Source organism: Papio anubis, chromosome 8 (genome assembly GCF_008728515.1).
Source record: "Papio anubis isolate 15944 chromosome 8, Panubis1.0, whole genome shotgun sequence".
Taxonomy (NCBI): Eukaryota; Metazoa; Chordata; class Mammalia; order Primates; family Cercopithecidae; genus Papio; species Papio anubis.
The window spans coordinates 118,211,295-118,237,379 of record NC_044983.1 but is presented as its reverse complement, the minus strand read 5'-3'; the positions used below and the strand labels follow the sequence as shown (position 1 = coordinate 118,237,379).

Below are 26,085 nucleotides of genomic sequence, written 5' to 3'. Positions count from 1 at the left end.
ATACCTGTAATCCCAGCTACTCAGGAGACTGAGGCAGGAGAATCGTTTTGAACCCCAGAGGCGGAGGTTGCAGTGAGCCGAGATTGCACCACTGCACTCTAGCCCAGGCAACAGGAGCGAAACTCCATCTCCAAAGAACAAAAAACAAAAAACCCCAATAATTGTTTATTTTTGAATAGCTAGCAGAGAGGATTTTGAATGTGCCTAACACAAAGAAATGTACATGTTTGAAGTGATGAATATGCTAATTCCCCTGACTTGATTCTCACATATTGTATACATATAGAGAAATATCACTCTGTGCCCCATAAATATGTACAATAATTATGTGTCCATTAAAATGATTTTTTAAAAAGAAAAACAAAAACAAAAAAAAATCAAGAAAAGGGCCGTTTCTGTGTTTCTGGACTCTGAACTCCACAGGCTCTGTCCGCAGTTTCAGAGGCAGAGGCAGCTCTGTGGATCCTGAGTTGCTTGGCCCCACTGAAGAATGAGATGACTGCTGCCTGGTCCTCTTAGTTCCTTTTAAAAAGGGAACACCCCTGGGGAAGGGGTGGAGAGGGGGCTGCTGCTGGGTGGCTTGGAACCCTCCGGACAACCTGGGGTGAGAGAAGTAATTCAGGACCACCCACGGCAGGAGGCCGGTGGCAGTACAGCTCTCAGGCTGGCCAGAGCCCAACGCAAACACTGGTCAGCCTGGGTCACTGCTGCACACTGTCCCCTGATGAGCCCTGGCTGGCAAGCGTGGCAGAGGGTGGCACCACCAACAGGAACAGACTCAGCCACCGGGCCGGGGGGTGGGTGGGAGAAGTGGGACAGACACCACCTGGAAAAACCTTTCTCAGCCCAAGGCCCAGGCCTGCAACTCCAGGCAGCTCCACGGCACACGGCTCCTTGCCCTTTTCCGGGGGCTCCTTCTACTACCTCCGGTTTTCCATTTTCTTTTCTTTGCTTTGGTTATTTCTAATTTTTAGCACATTTTTGCAATGAAAAGTAATTGCAAAAACCACTTTACCTTTGCACCAACATATCTATGTTATGTACATATACAGTTGTATATATGTGTATATGTTTTTTCATTTTTGATGTTTCTTTCTTTTTTTTTTTTGAAATGGAGTCTTGCTCTGTCACCCAGGCTGGAGTGCAGTGGCACAATCTCGGCTCACTGCAACCTCTGCCTCCCAGGTTCAAGCTATATTCTTGCCTCAGCCTCCCAAGTAGCTGGGATTACAGGCACCTGCCACCATGCCTGGCTACTTTTTTTTTTTTTTTTTTTTAAAGAGATGGGGTTTTACCATGTTGGCCAGGCTGGTCTTGAACTCCTGACATCAAGTGATCCACCCACCTCGGCCTCCCAAAGTGCTGGGATTACAGGCCTGAGCCACTGCGCTGAGCTGAAGTTTATTTCTTTTCACCCACACTCATGAATCACCACTCCATCTCCATCTGTGTCACACACTCACACGTGCTCATACCCTCACACTCCCACTCATGCACTTCACACCCACTTCCACACTCCTCACTCACTCATGTACACACACGCACACACACACACAGTGGCAGAGCACAGTGTCAGGTACATGAGCCCCGCAGTCAATTAGATCTGGTTAAAATTCTGCCTCTAATGCTCTGTGACCCTGGGCATATGACTTAACCTATCTCTACCTCCATTTCCTTGTCTTATAAAATAAAGATAGTAATAGGGCCTTGCTTGTAGGGCAGTGGTACGGACCAAATACAAAAGGCTCAAATATTTGTCTGCTTGGACCTGAGGAAGTGCTCATTCCTTTCTCTGAGTTTTTCTGTTATATCCTCTCCAACAATAATTTCTATTATGTGTTTGTCTCTTTGGAAGTACTCAGTAAGTGTTTGCTATGATGATGATTACAATAAGTTTGTTAATTCTGTTATATCACATTGCTTAACTTGAAACAAAAATCAGCACACTTTGATTTTTAGAGTGGTTTTAGGTCTACAGAAAAAAAATGGGCACGAAGTACAGAGGGGTTCCATATAATTCCTCTCCTCTTCTTTTCCTCATTTCCTTTATTAGGAATATCTGGCATGGTGGGGTACATTTGTTACAAGTGAAAAACCGATATGGATACATTATTATTAACTTAAGTCCATGGTTTACATGAGAGTTCACCCCTGTCCTATCCAGTTCTATGGGTTTTAACAAATGCATAGTGTCCTGTATCCACCGTGACAGTATCACATAGAACAGTTTCACTGCCCTAAAAATCTTTTGTGCTCTGTCTATTCATGCCTCCCCCTGAACTCCTGGCAACACTGATCTTTTTACTGTCTGCATATTTTTGCCTTTGCCAGAATGTTATATAGTTAGAATCATACAGTATCTAGCCTTTTCAGATTGGCTTCTTTCACTTAGCAATATGCATTGAAGGTTTCTCCGTGTCTTTTCTTGGCTTGATAGCTCATTTCTTTTTATGGCTGAATAACACCCCACTAGATGGATGTATCACAGTTTATCCATTCACCTACTGAAGGGCATTCTCATTGTTTCTCATTTTTAGCACATATTACCTAACTTGTATTGGCATTTTGGTATAATTTTCTCTTTTTTTCCCTGAATTGGCAGCCTTTCAAAAACCCTGACCCAAATATATGTGTACTCAATTCTTCATGAATGCCTCCCAAACACATAGAGGAAGAAAGGTCTGGATCAGGTGTAGAGACTAGCAGAGCCCACTAGGCCACACAGCCAGGGCTACAGACTATGGACTTTTACAGCAGGCTTCAAAAGAATTACTTATTCCTCCAATGTTGAATGTTTATGATATTCTCAAGGGTCTCTCAACCTTGGCAGAACTGATATTTGGGACTAGATAAGTCTTAGTTGGGGGGTCTCTCATGTGTGGTATAGAAGGATTAGCTTAGTGCATGCTAAAATCCTTCACCCACTGGGTGCCAGTAGCAACCCTGCCTCAAATTGTGACAAAAAAAGATGTCTCTAGATGTTGCCCCCTTGGAGGTAAAATTGATCCCTCGCCGTCACCCAACCCACTACTGAGAACCACTGTTAAATATTTTGTTATTGTCATGCTGTTATGATGAGAACTTTCCACGCCACCCAAAAACTCCAAGAAAACTCCTACGCTCAAGGAGAGGGCCTTTTCTGTACAAGGCAGAGTGAGGGTATCCACCGTCCCCTGATGGCTCCCCGCATTTCACTCTTGCTGGGTGTGTTTGCTTTGATCACAACCAAACGCTGACGCATGCAGACTGGCCTCTGGCTGGTTTCTCTCAAGATGACAAATTCAACATCTTGATGAGTTTAAGCTTTCACTGACTTGCCAAAGATCATTCTGCTAGCTGAGGTCGGGCCTGTCTCTTGACTGCAATCCAGTGACTTTTCCATGAGCCACAAAGGTCTCGCCGGTGAAGTCCTGACAGGCCACAATTGGCTCTTCCACTCACCCTGGTTTAGCCATCAGCAGCTCCTGTTGGCTCTTTCTGAAAAATATATCCTGGATCTGACTGTGTCTCACCAACCCTGCTTGTCTAATCCTGGTCCAAGCCATCATCACCTCTTGCCTGGCCTTCTGCTTTGACCTTAATTCTCCAACAATCCATCTTTTTACACTGACCCAGCACAATATCTAAAAAATGTAAATCAGATCACATCACTCCCTGGCTCCAATGGCTTCCCATTTTTTTGAAATTCCAAAGCCCCATGGATGAGTTCTGTGGTGTGGTTACCACCTTGTTTATGGCGCTTGTCTCCATCTTCTGAAGGGGTGTCCTTAAGTAGAATTCTGAAGGACTGGAAGCTGGACGTGTGAGGCTCCTGAAAGGGCAGGTCTGGACCAGGCACATGTGCTCCCACAGGTCAGCTTGGCCCACTGCACCCTGCATTTCTACCACGTGTTCCTGATTCCACCAGTTTCCTCCGTCACCTCTTCCCCTCGATGAAGACCAGGCTTCCATGGCCAGTGGACGCCCACGATACATACAGGAGTTCCTGCAGCTTCCACGCTCAGGTTCTACCTGACTGACCCAAGGGCTCTGGCTTCTGAATGCGAAGGCAAGGTAGTACTGGTGGGGGGGATCTGTGACCCCAGCAAGAGGCACAAAAGGGAAGAGCTGACAAATTCCTCCCTCTTTCCACCCCAGTGAACTTTCTTCTGAGACACAGCACTGTCAGTTCTGCCGTAATGCTTGAAAAATCTGTTCCAATGTGACTGACAAATTAGAAAACAAGTTGAATACACCATGAATCGTGCATTTGCTTGTGCCCAACTTTATCAGTGAGAAACAGCAGGTGAGCACAGAAAACTTTATCCGACTGAACAAAGCCATACAGGAAAACAGTCATTCCCCACATAACAGTACTTCAGTCAATGACAGACCACGCGTGCTACGGTGGTCTCCTACATTTAGGATACTGTATTTTGGCTGTACCTTTAAAATAGTTAGATATGTTTAGACACACAAATAGTTCTCATTGTGTTACAGCTGCCTGCAGTGTTTAGCACAGTAACACGCTGTACAGGTCTGCAGCCGAGGAGCAATAGGCTATCCCACACAGCCGAGGTGTGCAGTTGGCTATCCCATCTAGGTTGGTGTGAGTTCACTCTGTGATGTTCACAAATGACAAAATGGCCAAATAATGTATTTCTCGGAGCGTATTCTCGTCATTATGTGGCACATGACTACACACAAAATACACACATGCATCTGTCTCAAATGTCTGCCAGCTACCTCAATTTACGTCATGCATTATGAGCCAAACCCGTCCACACCTGGTGTTACAACTTTCATCTGATTTCAACTACTTTCCACAACTTCACAGCAACTCACAAGCTGAAACCCTCTGACATTTGGTTCCACCAACAAACGGGTCTTTCTTTCTGCAAGGTAAAGTACCACATTTACTGTACTATTTGTGTATTTCTAAACCATATGTGACATGGAAAACTATGCTACTGCTTTTATTATCTCTTTTTTTTTTCCAGTATTGTGTTCCTAACAACATTTTCCCCATAAGCCCTGGGATTTGTAAAGTGCAATTCTGCATAGCGTGGTGGTTTGGGGGAACACATATGCTGCATTATGGTACAAGTGTGCTCCATATTGCCGCTCCAAAGAATCCCATGTGTCAGAGCAACTGGCTAGAGTTTCTCAAGAAGTGATGGGTCAGCTGGGTAATTCATTTGCAGCCTTTGTTTTCTGTCTCTTGCTTCCCTTCTCCTTCACTCTTGCTGCTGTCTGGGATTACACATTCTCCCGCCCACCTCCATCTCCTCCACCCCATTAGGAGTTATGAGTGTGGCGTCAGCCTCTGTTTTCCAGGGAACCCGGGCTCAGGTTGAGCATTGCACACACAGGGAACAGCAAATGCAAAACCATAAGGTGGAACCAGGCTTGGTGTATCCGAAGAACAAGAGAAAGCCTGCATGGTTGCTGCACGGCAGATGAGGCGGTGTGGGAGGAAACAAGGGTGGAGAGGAAGGGAAGGGCAAGATCTTGGGGGGTTTGGATAGCCAGAGAAAAGAGTCTGGACATCAGGCCAAGTGCAATGAGAAGCTCTCAGGTGGTTACAATCCCTGGGAGTGATGTGATTTTTTGTTTGTTTTTCGGGGACGAAGTCTCACTCTGCCACCCAGGCTGAAGTATAGTGGTGTCATCTCGGCTCACTGTAACCTCTGCCTCTCAGGTTCAAGCGATTTTCCTACCTCAGCCTCCCAAGTAGCTGGGATTAAAGGTGTGCACCACCACACCCGGGTAATTTTTGTATTTTTAGTAGAGATTGGGTTTCATCATGTTGGCTAGGCTGGTCTTGGACTCCTGGCCTCAAGTGATCCTCCCGCCTCAGCCTCCCAAAGTGCTGGGATTACAGGCATGAGTCACCATGCCGAGCCTCTTGGTATCTTTTAAAAGATAACCCTGGCTGGGGTGTGATGAAAAGATTGCAAGCAGCAAGGCTGGGAGTGGGCGGACCACTCAGGCGGGGTGGCTGGGGAGCGCTCAGGAAGTGGTCAGCACTGCTGCTGTTTCTGGGAATTTGGGAGGGAAGCGAGAAAGTCCAGGGGACCCGAGGTCCAATTCTGTATATTTCATTATTGTCCAATTTGGAGTGGGTCATGATTCTTTAAAGAGAGGAAGAAAAAAACTTGCAAATAATTCAGGAAGATTCTTGGGAGTAGAGGCAAAGGACCACATTCACGGTGGTTGCAGAAGGGCAAAGCTTATCTACTGGCTTGGGAAATAAGAGAGCTGTCTCTCTCCTCTCTCTCTCTCTCTCTTTCTCTGTGTGTGTGTGTGTGTGTGTGTGTGTGTGTATTTGAAGAACAATGCAAGTGGAGGCTATTGTTTCCATTCAGGAACAATAACCACAACATGATAAACTGCAGTGCAAATCTTGCCTATGTTTGAAATGTGGCCAAAAAAGGTGGGGGAGATTAATCACACAGGGAGGGCTGGTATCTCAGGGGCAGATTAAGACAAGGAGCTGGCAATTTTGAGTCTGATTAGAAACTGCTAAAATCAGAACTTCCAGTTAGGGACTATACTTAAAGCAGCCCTCTTTTTTGAGGGGGGGGCATGGGAGCAGGGAGAGAGGTTGATTTAAGTTAATTAAACCTAGTGCTTAATTAAGTGTTCTTAGAAACAAACTATATCCTTCTTCCATGGTTAATGCAAATCTGGGTGCACAGTGCCACTGTATTTGCCGGTTGAAAGTTTTAAGGAAATGGGGGTTTCCATATGAATGCAGGTACTTTTGGATTGTGAGAGTCACACAGTGGCTTGATTTAGGGATGGAACAGAAGCCCCTTCCCAGAAAGTCAAGTAGCTTGGAAAAGCAGAAAGGGTATGGATTTGGAATCAGGGAAGCTGGCTTCTAGTCCCTATGCAGTCTGTCACCTGCAGGGTGGCCTTGGGCAAGTCACCTATTCCAATGGACTCGTAAATGTTTTCATCATGAGATGCCTTTTGTGGTTTCATCCCCATGCCCCAAACTATATTTATCAAATTCTACTTCATTTCTACATATGATTAAAATGCACACATTAATGTTAAATAGGTAATATTTACTAAATGCTTCCTATGTTTATTCCAGATATTGTTCTAAGCGCAACAATATGGATTAACTCATTTAATTCTCAAAACAACTCCAACAGGTAAATACAATTATCCCCATTTTACAGAGGATAAAATGGAGGCACAGAGAAGTCAATAACTTGGCCCAAATTCTCACAGATGGTAAATGGTGGGCCACAAATATGAACCTAAGATTTTGATCAAAGGCAAAGAAATAGAGCTTTAATTAGTATTTTTACTAATAGAGCTTTAATTAGTATTTTACAAACTTTACCTCCTTAGTTTGGTTATCTGTAAAATACAGACTCTCATCTCCGCTATGACCTCCCTCCAGGAGTTAAAAGGCTCCAATGTCAAGGTGCTTAGAGGGGCTCTATAGAGACGGATGCCTCAGGATGAGCAGGGAGGGCCTGAGTGCCCCCGCACAGATCCTGCAGCCATGCTCACATTCCCAGCAAATGGTCTGTCCGTGATATCACATCTGTATCAGGCACTCAGTCACGTAGGTCATTGGACATGAATCAAGTGTTAGGACTTGGAGAAATGATGCCACTGCTTTCTCAGTCACTCAGGTTCACTGCACTGAAACCCCGGGTGGGTTTCTTTTCTCCTGTGGTTTCTTGGGACATGAAATCGGGGTTCTCTAACTTGACTTCCTATTGTCAAAGTGAGCGGGTGATTGGGCAGCATCTGTTTTAGATGCTCTTTAGGGTAATGTCCAGGGTGTCACCTGGACTTCCACTGTGGCATGTTCTTGCTCACAAGCATCTCTCTCTCTCTCTTTTTTTTTTTTTTGAAGTGGAGTCTCACTCTGTTGTCCAAGCTGGAGTGTACTGGCGAGATCTCACCTCACTGCAACCTCCGCCTCCTGGGTTCAAGTGATTTTCCTGTCTCAGCCTCCTGAATAGCTGGGATTACAGGTGTGCACCACCATGCCTGGCTAATTTTTGTATTTTTAGTAGAAATGGGATTTTACCATGTTGCTCAGGCTGGTCTCGAACTCCTGACTTCAGGCCATCTGCCCTCCTTGGCCTCCCAAAATGTTGGGATTACAGGCGTGAGCCACTGTGCCGGGCCCCTCACAAGCATCTCTATCTCAAGGTTCTAAAGGGACAAGGGTAGGATTTCCGGTGTCCTTGCTGGGCCTTTCCACAGGAAGGAGGGGAGAGGGCAGAGTGCACAGGCTCTGGACCAGCTTGCCTCTGAGTCCCAGCCCCACCATAAGGGGACCTCTGGGAGTCACTCCGTGTCACCAGCCTCAGATGCCTACCTATAAAAATGAGATAACGGCCGGGCGCAGTGGCTCACGCCTGTAATCCCAGCACTTTGGGAGGCTGAGGTGGGTAGACGACCGGAGGTCAGGAGTTTGAGACCAGCCTGTCCAACATGACGAAACCCCATCTCTACTAAAAATACAAAAAAATTAGCCGGGTGTGGTGGTGGCACCTGTAATCCCAGGTACTCGGGAGGGTAAGGTAGGAGAATCACTTGAACCCGGGAGGTGGAGGTTGCAGTGAGTAGAGGTTGCAGTGAACTGAGATTGCACCACTGCACTCCAGCCTGGACAACAGAGTGAGACTCCATCTAAAAAAAAAAAAAAAAGAGGTAACAGCCTCTCTCAATGTTGGTTTAAGGATTAAATGAGATAGTGCTAGGTACATTCCAAACTGCAGGGCAGCACTCAAGAATCTTAGTCCTTAAATTTAGTCCTCATAACAACACTATCACAAAGGTAAGATGTTCTCCAGAAGCTCAGAAAGGGCAAGTGATATATCCAAGGCCACATGTTAGCAGGAAACAGAATTAGGATTTGAACACAGTCTTAAGAGTGTGTGGGAACGTGGCCTAAGGGCTGAGTTAGAGATTGGTGGTGGTAGAGGCAGAAATAGAGCTGGGGTAACATCTGCCTTTGCTACTCTGAGGAAGTCATGTAACTGGGCCTCACTTTCTTCATCTGTGATACGGAAATAATGCTAGTCCTTGTTGTGGAACATATCAAGCATGAAATAAACCCAAAGTATTGGGTTATATGAAAAAAATGATGCAGAATTAAGAAAAAACAAAAACGAAAACAAAAAAACACAGCCCAGTGTGGTGGCTCATGCCTGTAATCCCAGAACTTTGGGAGGCCAAGGTGGGCGGATCATGAGGTCAAGAGATTGAGACCATCCTGGCCAACATGGTGAAACTCCAAAATACAAAAGTTATCTGGGTGTGGTGGCAGCATCTGTAATCCTAGCTACTCGGGAGGCTGAGGCAGGAGAATCGCTTGAACCTGGGAGGCAGAGGTTGCAGTGAGCCAAGATCGTGCCACTGCACTCTAGCCTGGTGACAGAGCGAGACTCTGTCTCAAAACAAAACAAAACAAAACAAACCTTAGCCCTTTCTTTCATCTGACCTCCATTTCTAGGCAGACTGCCTTTCAGGAAACCTTGAGTAATAGATTCTGCCGACAGGCACGAGGCTAACCTTGAGTTGAGTTCCGAGGCAGTGCTGTGCTGCTCCGCAGGGAAACTGCTTAGGAGAAGCAACACATCCAACCCCGGCACTATGGAGAGTGCATTAGGTCCCCATTCCTCTAATAATGGGTTCTATGAGTCTCTGTAGACACTTTGGGTCAGGGATCAGGTGTGGGGTGGAAGACACAGATACTGACTTAAATGCCCATGTCAAGGTCTCACTTTGAGGTCAAGTTCACCTCATGGTTCTTAGAGCAGGAGAAACTATGTAAATGTCCCAAGCACGTCTTTGAGGACTCCTCCATGTGGCTTGAAGGTGTCATCAAGCAGACTTCTAGAAACAAGTTACTGGTTGTGATAACAGTCCCAGTGCTTTACCTTTCCCTATATTCCTGCCTTTTGACATGTCACCTTGTAGAGTCCCCACACTCCGTGCACCCTCTACAGGGACTCTCAGCCATGTCATTTGCTTTGGTTCGTTGGATAATAAGGATGCGATGCAAGTCAAGACCTGAAAAAGCTCTTGAACCTTTCTGCAAGAGCACCCTCGCTCCTCTGCCACTACCATGAAATCATGCCTGGGCGAGACTGCTGGCATTATTTTTAGATGGAGTCTCACTCTGTTGTTCAGGCTGGAATGCAGTGGTGCGATCTTTTGTGAGTTGACAAAGTTTCGCACATCATTCATCCTCTCTGTGTCTTGAGGCATAGAGAGGTTAAGTAAGTCATCCAAACAGAGGTCATCTTAGCCAGCATCCAGAAAACCCCCTAAGATATGGCTGACTCCAGCTGAGATTAGCAGGACCCCCTCACTGAGCTAGGTATGTGAGCAATCCCAACCCAAGCTGAGATTGCCTGAACCCTGTAGACTTTCATGCTAAATAAGTGTTTCTTCTTGTTTACCACTGAGGTTTGTGGGCAGTTGTCATGAAGCACTATTGTGGCAATAAACGGCTGATATACATACACACACAGACACACACGTATATTTTTAAATGTAACATAGCATGGCTTTGATTGTAATTTGCTACACTGTTCAAGCCTTCTTTTCTTTGCCTGTATCTTTGCTTTTGGAGGTACTGGCAAGAGATGTTTTAATTTATCCACACACGCACACACAGAACTTTTACAGACATTCTCATATTAGTTTACCCAGTGAAATCCTGCTAGGAGGGAATGGAAATTTCTACAAGCTTTGCTCTCCCCCTTATGTCTCCCTCTTCCTCTTCCAATCTATTTATTTTAAATAAAAATCCAATGTATATTTTAAATAAATAGGTCATATTTGTTTAAGACAAGCTCCCACTCGGTACCAAGAGTCTGCCTGTTGAAGTCAATCAAACCAGATCGTGCTTCCTTCTCCAAATGCAGCCCATAGTTCCCCTCCTACAGGTCTTAGCTCCCCCGAGTCCTCCTTCTTAGAATTCCTCCTCCACTTTCCAGTCCCATCCTCTCAGTCCATGAAAATGCATCGGCCTTCAAGGCACCTGCAGCCACTTCCCCGGGACAGGCCTCCCCAGCGAGGTCCCCGTGTTCCCAGAGCACCACCATTTGTGTGCTTTTCGTGATACTGTAGTTCGTGTTTTGGTGGGGCAGCAAATCCAGGTGAAGCTGGATTCAAATCCCCTCTTCCCAGCCTCAGGACCTAGGGCAAGTTCCCCCAACTCCCAGAGCCTCAGTTTCCTCATTTGCAAGGTGAGGATAACAATGATGATATAGTATCTATCTCACAGGGTTGCCTGTGAAGATTAAATGATGTAGTACAACTCCAACACTTCGCCTAGCGCCTGGGGTGGAGTAAGCACTTATTACATGTTAGCCATTATTATAATTGTATGCATGGTACCATGGGAACTTGCAGTCCTAGCTAGCATTTATTTACTGCTTACCATGTGCCCACTGTTTTAAGTATTTTAAGTACTGTCCCAGTGCTTCTTATGTGTTTATTTCATTTTAAACCTCATGGCAATGGTTAATGTAGATAGTGTTATTATCCCCAATTTATTGATGAGAAAATTGAGGCACAGAGAGGTTAAGTAAGTTATCCAAGGTCACACAGCCAATGGGCCACCCACTGCCATTGCCATCCTCTCTCCACTTTATTATAGTTATTCACTCATCTTTGCCATTGGGGATCTGGGATGTGTCATTAATTTTTGCCTTCAAGTGCTTAGCACAGTGCCTGGCACATAAACCCACCAACATATGGACGGAGGTTACCACAGAGTGGCCTGTGTGTCCGTGGTCTTTTCTCTCTTGATATTCACCCCCTTGAGGATAGAGGCCTGGGTCCCCCAATCTCTGCAACTGCTTGTTGCTGAATTGACTGGGTGGGACAGATGGCTCCTTGCAGAGGAAAGATGGGCTTCTTCTCACCCTGGTGCACAGAGGCAAGGGCTCTCTACACCCAGTCTTACAATCCAGCTCGATTCAAGACAGGAAGCAAACAAGGCTTTCAGCAGCCTCGGGCGAGCAGGGGTGAAATTAGCAGATCGGTGTACAAAGAAGTGTTTAATAATGCTATCACGCTACTCCGTCCTCGTGGAGCCGTTGTGACATTCTGTATTAAAAAAGTGACAACCCTCAATTGCTGCTTGTAACTAAGGCCTGGCATCACGTTGGCTCCCAGCCTCCAGAACACTTGCATTTTCTGGCAACAAACGGCATCCAGGGATCAGGGGAAACTGATGGCTTCATGCAAAAATGTCCTGGCGGACCCTCTAAGCCCTTTGTAGTTCAGCTGCTCTTCTGCTCGTCTGTCAGGAGCATAATTTTCATTAAATATTAAGGAGCTGTTTGTTAAAATAATATTGTCATGGTAACGGGGTAAGGGGAGGGGGTGCTGAAATAGTCTGGTGCTGCCCAAATTGCAGCATATTAATCAAGTACTTGGTACTATTTAATGAGCTTCCCTCTGTGCTTCCTGGTAACAATGAATTTGGAGGACCCAGAAGCTTGGGGTTTGCCCCGGTTGTCAGTGTCAAAGATGTGGGCTCTTATGAGTTCCTGGTGCTGTGTTGTGATGGATGGATGGAGGGATGGAGGGATCGAGGGAGGGGTAGATGGATGGGATAGATGGATGAGTGGGTAGGTGGGTGGAGGGATGGAGGGATGGGTGGGTGGATGGGTGGGTGGATGGATGGATGGGTGGGTGGAGGAATGGAAGGATGAATGGGATGGATGGATGGATGCCAAAACCAAAATTATAGATGTCTGTGTCAGAGCTGTTTTGAAAGCTCTTCTATTTTTCAGTTGCCCTTTTACAGTGGAAATGAATTTTGCCAGAGAATTAGGGAAAAGGGGTCAGGGAAGAAAACAAGGGAAGGCAAAGATTTATCTTGCCTGAAGGGAGAGCTGATGGCAATGATAAGGAGGCAATGAAAAATTTAGAGTCAGGCTGCCTAGGTTCCAATCCTGGCTCTGTCCCATCTCACTGTGTAACCATGGGTGGGGGACCCGCTCCCCCAGGCAGCTTCTGTTTCCAAATATGTAAAAGGGGGCTCATAGCCATGTTATCGCAGAGGATTGTTGAGGGAATTAAAGCAGATGATGCTCAGTAAATTCCAACTACCATGTCTACTACTAGTGCACCTGCTGATGCTACCGGCGCTGCTGCTGCTGCTGCTATAAATGTTACGAAAGCCACCACTGTGGGAAGGCCCCAAGGTGCTTTCATGACCTAAAGGTTCAGTTGAGTCCTGACCATCCAGTAGAGCACCCAAACCCAGGTCTGGTTGACACTACTGCCTGTGTTCTTTCTGAGGTCAGCAAACTTCTTTAGTAAAGGGCCAGATAGTAAATATTTTAGGCTTTGTGGGTCACACACAACCTCTGTTGCATATTATTCTTCTTTGTTTTGTTTGTTTTTTAAAACCTTTTAAAAATACAATACCATTCTTCGCCCAGAGGCCACACAGAGCCAGGTATAGTTGGCTGGTCCCTGCCCTGCTGCCTTCTGAGAAAAGACAGGAGAAAAGGAAGGCAAAGTAAAAGGATACATATATATATATATATGGATTTTCCTTCCTCTAAAAGCAGGTTAAAGATATGCATAAAAAAGAGAAATCTGGATCCAGGAATTTGTTTGACTTTAAAAATAAAAATAAAACCAGCCATGGTGATTCACTATAGCCTTGTCTGCTCATTTTACAGTCAAGGAAAGGGAGGCATACAGAGGTGTGGCGACCTGCCCAAGGTCACACTGCTAGTAAGGGATAGAGCTGGGATATAAACCCAGGTGGTCTGGCACCTGAGAACGTCCCCACTGCCCCATCCCCTGCTGCTAATGTAGAAAAGAATCTCCATTTTCTTCTATTCTGAGTCTCCTGACACCCTCTATCAGCTGACTGTCTGGCTAGAAACTCAGACTTTAGGGTCTGGCAGAACTGTGATCTACTGTTCACTGGGTCTGTGGATATTATCTTGGAGATAATTGACTTTCAGGTACCTCTGTTTTCTCAGTGGTAAAATGGGGATGTTTACTGTACCTCTTGGTGGTTATGAAGATTAAATGGCCAGGCATGGCGGCTCACTCCTATAATCCCAGCACTTTGGGAGGCCGAGGTGGGTGGATCACTTGAGGTCAGCAGTTCGAGACTAGCCTGGCCAACGTGGTGAAAATACCTGTCTCTACTAAAAATACAAAATTAGCTGGGCGTGGTGGTGCATGCCTGTAATCCCAGCTACTCAGAGAATTGTTTGAACCCCAGGAGGCGTAGGTTGCAGTGAGCTGAGACCGTGCCATTGCACACCAGTCTGGGTAACAAGAGCAAAACTCTTGTCAAGGACTTAGCAAATGGTATTGAGTGAGTGTTGGATAAATATTAGAACTGATGCTTATAATAACAGCTATGGTAGGCATAGTAATGGACCCCCAAAGATGCCCATGCCCTAATCCCTGGAACCTGTGAATATTTTATGTTAAATGGCAAAGAGGAATGAAGATTGCAGATGGAGGCTGGTTGGAAGGTAGTCAGTAATCTCAACTGACGGTTCACAGTCACAGATCCAACTCCTTATTTACTCTTTCCCCCTTCTCACAACTGCACTCGACTAGTCTAAAAAAGACAAGCTTGCAGATGGAATTAAGGTTGCTAATCATCTGACCTTAAGATAAACAGATTATTCTGGATTATCAGCATAGGCACAAGGTAATCATAAGAGTCCTTTAAAGATGTAGGAAGCCGATGAACGTCAGAGTCTGAGAAACTGCATGTTCTCATGTTCTACAGCATGAGAAAAACTCAACCATCCATTGCTGGCTTTGAAGATGGAAGGGGGCCCTGAGCTAAGCAATTCACGAGGCCTCTAGAAGCTGGGAAGCAAGAAGATGAATTCTCCCTGAGAGCTTCCAGAAAGGAATATACTTTGTCAATACTTTGTCACCTTCAGCTCAGTGAGACCCATTTTAGACTATGACCTCTAGTACCATAAGATAATAAATTGGGGTTAAGCCTAAGTTTGTGGGAATTTGTTATAGCAGCCATCAGATCAAATACACTGTTGTCTGCAATACAAACCAGAGAACTCACCAGAGGGGGAGCATCACCTGAAGCAAAGATGGCGTCCTGCACTGGCCACAGGACGAGGGGCCCTTCTCTACATGCCTGCTCTGATGCCGCTCAACCAGTGACCATCTACTGAGTGCTGCACAGGGGCCAAATATGGGCAGGCACCAGCCCAGGGGCTGCAGGGGAGTGGAGAGAAGTGGAAGCATACAGAGGACGCTGCCCGAGTCCCCAGTGGAGATGACACACCTGCATGTGGGGTTAGCATGCTACAGAGCGGGACCTGCATGTGGAATATCACTTCCGTGAAAATATCCCACTGCCTAACCTTCACTCTCACATGTGTTCTGGACCACAAAGGCCAGCTCCAGGTTCAGTGCTCCCCACTGAGTCTGCTCTGAGAATTACCGCTACGGTCACTCCTTTTTCTTAACAACTAGGCTTTTAAGGTACTGCAGGACTTACATATGGCACTTTGGCTTTGGTTTCCTCCCTCTCCCCAATTTCCTCACCACCCATTCTTGGTGCATGACACAGGCCTGGCCAATTGGCACCGCGCACCCTTTGGCCCCAGCAGTTGGCTTAGGGATGGACATGTGACCTGAGTCTCTCAATTCCAGGGCATTTGCTGGGAGCACTGTGGAAGCACAGCCTTCTTTCTGTGGGGGTTGCTGAGAAAAGCTGCTGGCTGTCGGTGGGGGAAACCTGTCTGAGTAAATCCCACACAGAAGAAAGCTGAGCCGAGAGATGGAGAGACACGACGCCTGCAGACACTGCTTAGATCCAGCTGGGCGCAAAGCCAGGCCAGCTCAGACTTTTCAATTACACGAACGAACCGCCTTTTTGTTTTACACTTATGTCAATTTGAATTGGATTTCCATCTTGTAACCAAAAGTCTGACTAATATAATCAAATACCCACTTAAGTATTGGCATCTCTGAGTTATAGGTGTTTTCATTTCCTCGGCCAAGAAACTTTGAGCTCTGAAATAGCATGGAATGGGGGGTTAGGCCAGGCCACGTAGGTCAAAGTTTCAGCCGGACTACAGAGAAGGATGAAGTGGCCTTTCTCACTTCTTTATTTCTTCGGTTCAGCTTAGCCACACTGAGTCCACTCCTAATACTGGAGGAAGAGGCAAAGGAAGCCTCATATGCTATTGAATGGGGCCTGGTTTGAACTTGCACCTGAATCTGTAGATGGACCAAATGCCTGCAATGGGGTTTTCATGTCTAGTCCACGAGAGCGAAGTGAATTTCATATGAGTGGCACGTGGCGCAGTTGTAGCTCTGGGTCCTGATGGAGCTATTGCTTTGGGTCCTGCATCTTAAATGCTGACGCTGCCCCAGGGTTCTGTCTTTAGCCCAGCAGTCTTCCATCTCTGAGCTGTCCCTGAGCGAATTCAATCACTCCATAGGTTCATCTGTCACCTCCATCAGCTGTCTGTGCATCTTTTTTCTTCGCCCACAGACCTGAAGGATACAGCACGTACCCTTTGGTAATGGTGATACCTGCCTATGCTGATTTTTTCATAGGACAGCAGGGCTGCAGGGGCCAGGGTCGGGGCTGTAGCACAGTTGATACGCTTTGAAAAGAACCTGGGTGATGCTCATTTCTTCCTCCTTAGGAACACACCTATAGGTTGGCAAACACCAGCCTGTATGTACTTTGACTCCCAATACATCTATCCCTTCCCGAGCTTGTTTCTGTACTCCAGGCCTATGTTGGACATCTCGAGGATGATAAACACTAATCCTAAAATCAGTTTCAATGCTATACTAATGTAATGGAAACTCACACTTAGGAGCGCTCCCTCTGTACCAGACATAGTTCTTAACACTGTACATGTGCCGATCCTAAAAGCCTTCTCAGGTAGGTAAAAATCACTACACAATCCTCATTATGCAGATAAGGAAACTGGGGCTCACGAGAGTTAAACGATCTCTCCAAGGTTACACAGCTAGTGCTTGGCTGGGCCAGGATGTGAACTGAAGCCACGCGGACTCCTGAGCCTACCTGCTTAACTGCTACTCCATGCTGCTCCCCGTCCTGCCGCTCGACCAGTTCATCAAATGCAATGCTCCCAGAGCCTTCGACACCATCTGCCACTTTTTCTGCATTTGTCCACTACTTGGTTAACAAGATCAGTCTCTTAGATTCTCAAGCCAGGAACCTGAGGCTCACTCTGGACCTGCCCTTTCTTACTTTCTATCTTCACATCCAGTCCATTCTTTCTCTGAATTGGTGCTCTGGAGTGAGTTCCCCACTCCATTTCTTCTGTGACTGGCTCAGTTGAGAGGGTCACTCTCTCTCTCTGGGGACATCAGAACAGCCACCACCTCCTCACTGCTTCCTTGTCTTTGACCTCTCCTACCTGCAATGTCATCTGCACTCTGGCCAGCTCTCTCTTTCTCTCTTTCTCTCTCTTTCTCTTTCCTCTGTTTCTTTCTCTCTCTCTCTCTGTCTCTCTCTCTCTGTTTCTTACAGAGTCTCGCGCTGTCACTCAGGCTGGAGTGCAGTGGTACAATCTAGGCTTGCTGCAATCTCCGCTTCCTGAGTTCAAGCAATTCTCATGTCTCAGCCTCTCAAGTAGCTGGGATTACAGGCACCTGTCACCATGCCCAGCTAATTTTTTATTTTTATTTTTTTAAAAATTTTTAGTGGAGATGGGGTTTCACCATGTTGGCCAGGCTGGTCTTGAACTCCTGACCTCAGATGATCCACCCACCTTGGCCTCCCAAAGTGCTGGGATTACAGGCGTGAGCTACTACGCCTAGCCCCAGCTCACCTTTCTAAGCCCAAGCTTGCATCATATCACTCCCTTGGTTAAAAACCACTGAAAGCCACTCATTGCTTCCTGCAAACAGCTCCATCCTGAGCACGGCACCTGAGGGCCTCTGCAGTCTGCCTCATTGACCTTGCCCATCTCAACTGTCATGTGCTCCAGCAACCTCAGACTCCCCAAAGCCTCCAAATGTCCAGGCTTTGTCTACCTCTGCCCCCTCTGCCCAGGTTTCCCCTTCTTCAGGGTCTAATTGAAAGCCTCCCTGAACCCAAAGGCAGAATGAAAGATTTCAATTCTGTGGGTAGGAAACTTACCATCTTGCTGAGGTCAATCCAGTGATCAATGACATACTGACTTCTGTGTTCATTTACTTATTAATTTTGTTTTTATTAACACTTTTACTCTGTGGTGGACACTACCCCAAGCACCTTCCACAGACTCATTTAGTCATCAGAACTACCCCATGAGGGAACCCATGAGGAAGGCACAGCACATGGAAGTTAGATAACTCATCCAGAATCACAGGACTAGCAAAGGTGGAGCTGAGATTCTAACCGAGGAGCCAGTCTGGCTCCAAAGTGCACTCTCTCGATGGCTCTGCAATATTGCCTCACATTGGATGTGTCGACTGTAAGATCCACGGATGCTCAGAGAGGAGACCAGAGCCTCAGAGGAGACTGCAGGACCTGCACGGAGTTCTGATGCCCCTGCCTGGGCCTCCGGACGACAGCTCCCTGAGGGAGTCTATGTTGGCCACACACTCTCATCTCAAGGTCTTCTCTCCAGCCCCATGGTGTCCCCCAGCTCCAGCCTCAGGAGGGAAGAGTCTGAGGGTGGATAAGAATGAAGAGAGGCACTTGGAAAGCTGAGGCAGGAGAATCGTTTGAACCCAGGAGGCGGAGGTTGCAGTGAGCCGAGATCGCGGCACTGCACTCCAGCCTGGGCGACAAGAGTGAAACTTCGTCTCAAAAAACAAAAAAGGATGAGGAGAGGGATACACCACAGGGTGGCCACACTACGGAGAATGGGAGGGCGGGATGGGGTTACATTCCTCCTTCTGCCCTGCCCATGGAGCCTTGGAAGACTATTGGCCATCCCTTCTCCTGCGAAGGAGGCAGGGGGCTCCTCAGGTAAGGGCAGAGCACAGGCTGCGGAGAAGTTCGGCTCTAGGCCTCGGGGGAGAGGACAAGAGAGAAGAGGAGGGTCGAGCAGCCCAGCTCACCAGGTTGCAGGCCAGAGAGGATTGGGGGCTGAATAAAGGTGCACTTGTCTGTTGTCTGCCTTAGAGCCCCAGCTCTAAGGTAACCCAGTAACCTCTAAGGTAACCCAGAGCTCTAAGGTAACTCCCAGTAACCCAGGAGTCCTAATGAGTCTCAGCTTCTGTGATCAGGGCTGCTGCTCCTCCAGCCATACAGGTCCCTCTCCCTGCTTCACATAAATTTCATTAGTCTTGATTTTTCTTTTTTTCAATATAGGGTCTCACTCTGTTGCCCAGGCTGAAGTGCCATGGTGTGACTGTAGCTCACGGCAACCTTGATCTTTTGGTCTCATGCGATCCTCCTGCCTCAGCCTCCTGAGTAGCTGGGACCACAGGTGGGCCCCACCATGTTTGGCTAATTTTTAAAGCATATTTTGTAGAGACAGGATCTCCCTATGCTGCCCAGGCTGGTCTCGAACTCTTAGGCTCAGGCGATCTTCCCGCCTCAGCCTCCCAAAGTGCTGAGATTGCAGGTGTGAGCCACTGTGCCCAGCCTTGATTTTTTTTTTTTAACTGGAAACTTAATCTTTCTCCTGAAGATTCTCAGAGACTAACGATGAAAGATTTTCATCGCAAACTTACTACCCGTTATTAACAAGTAAAGCCTATCCTCCTGACACATGGTTGGTGTCAGTCTGGCATTAGGTCACCCTTCTTGTCCTGACTCTCCCAACAATGGAAGTGGAATTCAGGTGTGGACACTTGCTGTGTTGAAGGAAAGATGTGGAATAGCCAAATCACCGTATGACTCAGTCTCTACTACAAAAACCCTCTAAAAGGCTCAATCATGTTACAAAGACATTCGTCCACATGCATGTCAGGACCCTTGGAGCTATTCCACCCTGAAGACTAGAGCAGAGGAACTCAAGGTGAAGAATTCAGTGGACATTTCCCATTGAAGGATCATCAGCAATAAAAAGGAAGAGCCTCTGAAAAACTAACAGGAGTCATTTGAAAAGTATGATGCTATTTTAAAAAAATCTATCTGTAACATCATTTCTTGAACATATTGCAAGAAAAAAAGCTATGCTTTCAGTGTGAAGATAGATGGGAGGTGGTACGGGGGAAAAGAAACAGCGTTTCTTGACGATCTTTTGTGAGCGAGGTTGCATGCTACGTCTCTTCCTCATTTTATCTCATCTACTCTCCCAAATAACCCTGTGAGATGTATTATTTCCCCCATTTTACAGATCGGGAAACTCAGGGGAAACCTGGTTCTGGACTATTTTGTCTCATTTTCTGCATATAACTCTGGAAAAACAGCTTATTCCCAGCTAGTACAAAGTTTCTCTTAATTCATATTCCCTGGCAATTTGAAATAGAAGCAAAGCTGCCCATTGAATGATTTTCTACTTCAAAAAACACACTGTTTTTGTTAGAGTTTCAGTTGTATTAATTCCTAAGCATGCAAAGACAGTAAGTGGCCTAAAAGTACAGGTCAGGTGCATTCAGCCATGTGGTCAGACCTGCTAAGCACAGGTTCTGTGGCTCCTGCATTAGCACCAGTTGGTTAGCTAGGCTGAGCTGAGTCTGTGGACTGAAAGGTAAGAAGGCTCACCTGCCTGCAGGAAACACCCTGGGCTGAAGATTTTTCACTCACTTGGGTTGCTCCCAAAGTGGTTCAGATTAATGAGGTTTGCCTACACCTTGTCCCTCTGATATAAAATAAGGTTGCTGATATAATACCACAAAGTATGATGCAGGCAGGTAGACTTAGAAATTGTTTTGTCTAGGGGCTGGGTGCGATGGCTCATGCCTGTAACCTCAGCACCTTGGGAGGCTGAGGTGGACGGATCACTTGAGGTCCAGGGGTTGGAGACCAACCTGGCCAACATGGTGAAACCCTGTCTCTACTAAAAATACAAAAAAAAAAAAAAAAAATAGCTGGGCATAGTGGCAGGCACCTATAATCCCACCTACTTGGGAAGCTGAGGCAGGAGAATTGTTTAAGCCCAGGAGGTGGAGGTTGCAGTGAGCTGAGATCGTGCCACCGCACTCCAGCCTGGGTGGCAGAGTGAGACTCAATCTCAAAAATAAAAAATAAACTGTTTTGTCTGGGGATGCCAAAAAGTGGCAGGAATGCTATCATTCTTCTTGCCTCCTCAGCAGACATCAGTAATCCACTGCAGCATACTCTTTCCTGGATATGCCTCGACACCCTTCTCAGCATAGTGCCCCTGGCAGCCATGACCAATTGATCCCCTCATGCCATCCGTCTTCCCACCTAAGTTGGAAGTGACGCTGTGGCCACCTGGCAGATGTCAGGGGGGTTGATGGGCAAAGGAATCTAGAATAGTTTTAGATCCTCTAGTCTCAGGGGCTGTGTTTGTGTCATATACAATTTTGGCTTACATTACAATCCTGCTATCCACTAGGGTCTGGGTGAGATGGGGTGAGGGAGCCAAAGGCAGGCCACTAAGCAAGCTCATTCTGTAACTCCAGGTCTACCACTCACGTAAGAAATGTAACCCTGACAAGTGTTTCAGGCGAATGCAATTTTTATCTGAAATATGCTCCAAATCCTGGGGTGGTGGGGAGTGCCTTTTGCAAAGTGAATCATCACTATGGGAATCTGGCGACACGCTGTTTGTCTTCCAGCCATGGAGACAGCCAGACCTCACTGGGGAAGGAACAGGGAACTGTGGGACTTGAGACCACACTACCCAAGCTGGGATCTTAAATGATTCTCCATCTGTATCAATGGAATCTTTCTTTTGTGCTGGTGTTTCTCAGTCTTCACGACTACTTCTCGGAGGGAAGAAGGATAGTAAGGGTGTCCCCATTCATTGGGAAAAAGGGGTGTTCTGAGAGGTCACACCACTCTCCAGGAGGCCCACAGCTAGGAATAAATAGCAGAGTCGCCTCTGCTTTCAACCAGGAGGGACCAGAGGGAGCCAGGAGGAAAAACAGGGCCACCCTGACAGCCTTCCACAGCATCTCCAGCTTAGAGGATGTACTAACCGGGAGGGATTGCTTCCTCGATCCTGCCCTGCAGCTATGCCAGGGCTTCTGACTCCCAGCCCAGTGCTCTGTCCTCCAACCTACACTGCTTTTTCCTGTCCCATTATTGGGCCTTAACCTGGGTTCACGTCTAGAATAAGAATAAGGACTAATATTTATTGAGACTTATTATGTCCCAGCATGAGAGCCTGACAGCTTCATGTGAATTAACTCATTAAATCCTCCCAACCACTCTGTGAGGTAGGAACTATCACTATCCTCATCTTCGGAGGAGACTGACCCATGAGGCCCCACAGCTAGTGGAAGGGCTGGGATGGGAACCTGGCATTCTGACTCCAGGGGCCATGCTCTGAACCACAGACATCGCCTCCTTGGGCTGCCTCCTCATCACTATATTTGACAGTCATTTACTGAGCACTTACTACATGCCAGGTTCTGTGAATGCAAGCACACAGCACCTGTCCTTAAAACTCAACTCCTGCTTAAAGACTTGCCAAGAACGTGCCAAGTCACAGTTCAGTCCTCTCCTCTCCCTCCTTTCCCCGGCCCCCCGACAGCAAACAGAGATCAGCTGAATATACAGCCTGTGCACAACCACTGTCAAACTCGATTCTCATCCAGGCTGTCAGTTTCTTAAAGGAAAACACCATCTCTGGCCTCCCACAGAGCCCTGCCCTCAGGGGCCCTTGATAAATATTTACTGTTGCAGCTGACCCAGACCCCAGGGGAAGAAGACCCAGTTACAAAGCACAAAGGAACCCGCATGCTCATTATTCAGACCCTCCCAAGCGCAATGGGTGTCCCTCCTGCGTAACTTCCCCATTTGTGTCTGGAGTGCAATTTTTCTCACGCTCAGTGGGCCAGGTTTTGGCCACTGGAGCATGTGGTATTGCCCCTGCCCAAGGGCCCATGGTTCCAGGTGAGGCCAAGCCACCTGCCTGGGCCACACCCACTTTTGCCTTCTCTGGGGCCCTGGGGAGTAGGGGGTGGGTGGGTCTTGCCACCTGTTCCCCCGTGCCTTTTCCTCTTGTCTATGTGGTCTGGATCTTGGGCCAAGTCCCTTGATGGTATGACTAGCCAGTAACTCTTCTAGTGGTCGGGCATGAGAGAGGCTCCCGCAACACTGTCATCATGCTTTGAGAGTTGCCCCCACACCACATACAGCAGGTGTTTGGGTTCATGCCTATGATATGTGCGTTGTCTGGCATTAGCTCAGGTACAGCCAGCCAATGGGCAACAACGGAGGAGAGACCCGAGGGTCATCTCATCTGGTGGCTTCCAAACAGTTTTATAGCAGAACCTGCACCTAAAACGGAGGCAGTACTGAGCATTTGCAGGCACGAGTTCAAAAGCTTCCCTCATTCAGACTTTCCTTACACCCTCTCCCTCCTCCCACTGCCTGTCCCTCACAGCAGTCTTGATCACCAGGGAACAGGGTCTGTAAACATTGCACTCTCCCCTTTGACATGTCCCACAGACATTTCTCCAGCCTCTGCTTGAATTCTGCCAGCGACAGGGAACTCACTCTACTCCCCAGGTTTCCTATTGCACTCTCGCATAGCTCTTCTGTTAGGAATGTTTCCTTAGGTGGAGTCAACAGCTGCCCACCTCTGTCCTGCTCATGACAGTCCTTCAAATGTGCAAAGGTGGCTTTCCTGCCTCACTTTAGCACTGTCTCTTCAGGGCCATGGTTTCCCAGCTGGTGTGAGCCAGGTAGCTCCCTCTCTGTCCTAAGACTATTTCCCTAGCCCTGGCTAGAGGTTTGCTGGAAACACTTCTGAGCACACGCCCTCTGGATGGTGAGTTTGGGCTGCCGTCATCAGAGCAGAGGTAGGACAGCCCAGCTACCTGCAGGCTCCAGCGCTCCTGGGGAGGGATTGGCAGGAACCCAGTGGATTCCAAGGGACTCACACCTAGATTCTCGGCTCTGTGCTGTTTCCAGGTACATGTGCATGGAAATATAGTCTCAGAGCTGCCAGAGCTCAGCTGCCCCTGCCCCTCCCATCCCTCTCCTTCCCCTTGTTGAAATCCAGCCTAGGCCCCACGACTGCCAAACGCGACAGTACTCACCGGTCCCGTGTTGCTCACATCCTGGGAATCTTTTTACTCCAAGAGCAGTCGGTACGTCCAGACCTACAGGGGACAGAAACTCACTATCAAAAGCAGGGCAGAGCAATTGGGTGTCCATCTCTTTTCTAGCAGGATGGAGTCAATGGGGGACTGGGATGGAGGTGGGGAAGATGAATGAAAAGGAAATGGTGAGGACTGAGCCGCTCATTAAACCAACCTCAAAATCTCTGGGCTTTGTGGTGATTCTGAGAAAGAAAAAAAGAAAAAAAAGACCCCAGCCCTGGATGAGTCAGCAGCTTGTGGAGAAGCAGGCTTTCTAGAAGAGCGAAGTGAAAGGCAAAATCGGCGGGTGAAGGGGTGCGGGAGGCCTCTCTTTAACCTCACTCAGAGCCTCCTTGAGTCTTCCTGGCAGCGGCCCTTCATGGTTGCATTTTGGTGAGGGCGAAGGGGGAAAGCTCTGTGCTCAGGCCTCAAGTCGAAAAGATACTGCAGTCCTTAAAACAAAAGCCCCCAAAGCGTATTTATATCCTGGGAGACTCCTGCCAAGCGAACCCCGTGTGCTTTGAAAATTCCTCGGGAGAGCTGTAGCTGGAAGAAAAAGGCATGTGCCCGGTTCTGAGGATGTGTTCACAGCACGGCAAGTTGGGGCCTGAGCCCTAGAGGTTTAAGCACACAGGGCAGAGGCCACCACATGTGCACGGAGCAGCCACTGAGCCAGGGAGCTGCCGCAGAGGGCACACCATTCTCACTCCCCACACCCAGCCCGTCTTGAAAGCCAAACTTGTTTTTTCTTGTTTCCCTGAGAATTCTGAGGTGGGCAGAGCTTTATCTTTCCATCCATTCCTGTTTTCAAAGGAGAACCTTTTGGCCGGGGGAAAGAAAACTTTCAGGTGGCAGATTCTGTTGACTGAGTACTTACCATGCGCCAGGTCCCTCACACACCTGATCTGGGGTATTGCTATTCAACCGTGCAATCACACTGGCTGGGAGCTTGCTGCACACGCAGAGTCCTAGGCCCCACCAAGCCCTATGGTCTGAGAGCAGCCTGCATTTTAACAAGACCTTCAGGTGACTCCTGGGCAGGTTAAAGTCTGCAAAGTGCTGGTGTATCATTTTCTTAATCATGGAAGGAAGGAAGTTGCAGCCCATTCTCCACGTGGGGAAACCAGCTCCAAAAGTGACAACTTGGCCTCCATGACTGTGGACCTGGTGAGTGGTCGGGCTAATCCAAAGCCACGTTCATATGGTTCCAGAGCCTGTGTTCCTTTCCACTGCACTATTTGGGGGAAGGAGTAGTCAGACCTGGCTTTGTGGGAGTGACTAAGGGAGGGGTCCTAGCCACCGGTGTTGGGTGACTGGAGTCCTGGAGGTGAGTGGTGGCCTCGGGGTATCGGGCAGAGCACTCAGGGAAGGAGACAGTGAATACTGGCCACAGGCTTCCCTCCTCCTCAGTTTTGTCAAAGGCCAGCAAAATTCCCCAGCTGAAAGTTCTGGGCCTCCTTCCTGCAGGGGAATTCAAGCTTCTGCAGTTAATCCCAGTGATTAATTTACTTTGATTCCAAGAAGTTGAGGGCTTTTGTCCACTGCCCTTTAGAACTAACCATCCGGCGGGAGGAGGCACCCCAGGAGATAAGCTAACCTGAGCATTCCAGGCACTGACCTGCGAGAAGAACAATACTCTCCAGAATCCTTCATAGCTTAGAAAGAGCTTTTTATCCACCAGCGAATCAGCTCCTTAGTTTTTAAGGGGCATGTCACTAGCCCTATTTCGCAGTTGGGAAAACAGAGAGGTTAACTGATTTTCCTGAGGTCACACAGTTATCAGACAGGCTGGGGTGACTATCCTCTGACTCTGAGTCCAGAGGTACAACCAGTGTAGTCTAGCTGCTCCTTATGAGGAGGGGGCCATCACAGTGTAGATGTATGATACTCTAAATTAGCGTCTCCCAACTCCATATGCTCTTGCTCCATGCTCTGTTTGTA

General features: G+C 47.6%; 1 protein-coding gene across 3 annotated transcripts in view; it reads right to left on the bottom strand.

The window, feature by feature from the left end:
* Positions 1-26,085, bottom strand: part of ZHX2 (zinc fingers and homeoboxes 2) — a 193,626-nt gene that overhangs the window by 84,521 nt on the left and 83,020 nt on the right. For all 3 annotated transcript variants that reach the window (XM_009213535.4, XM_009213537.4, XM_003903121.5), the window contains exon 2: positions 24,103-24,165. The gene's annotated coding sequence lies outside the window, so the exon portion shown is untranslated. The remainder of the gene's footprint in view (positions 1-24,102; positions 24,166-26,085) is intronic.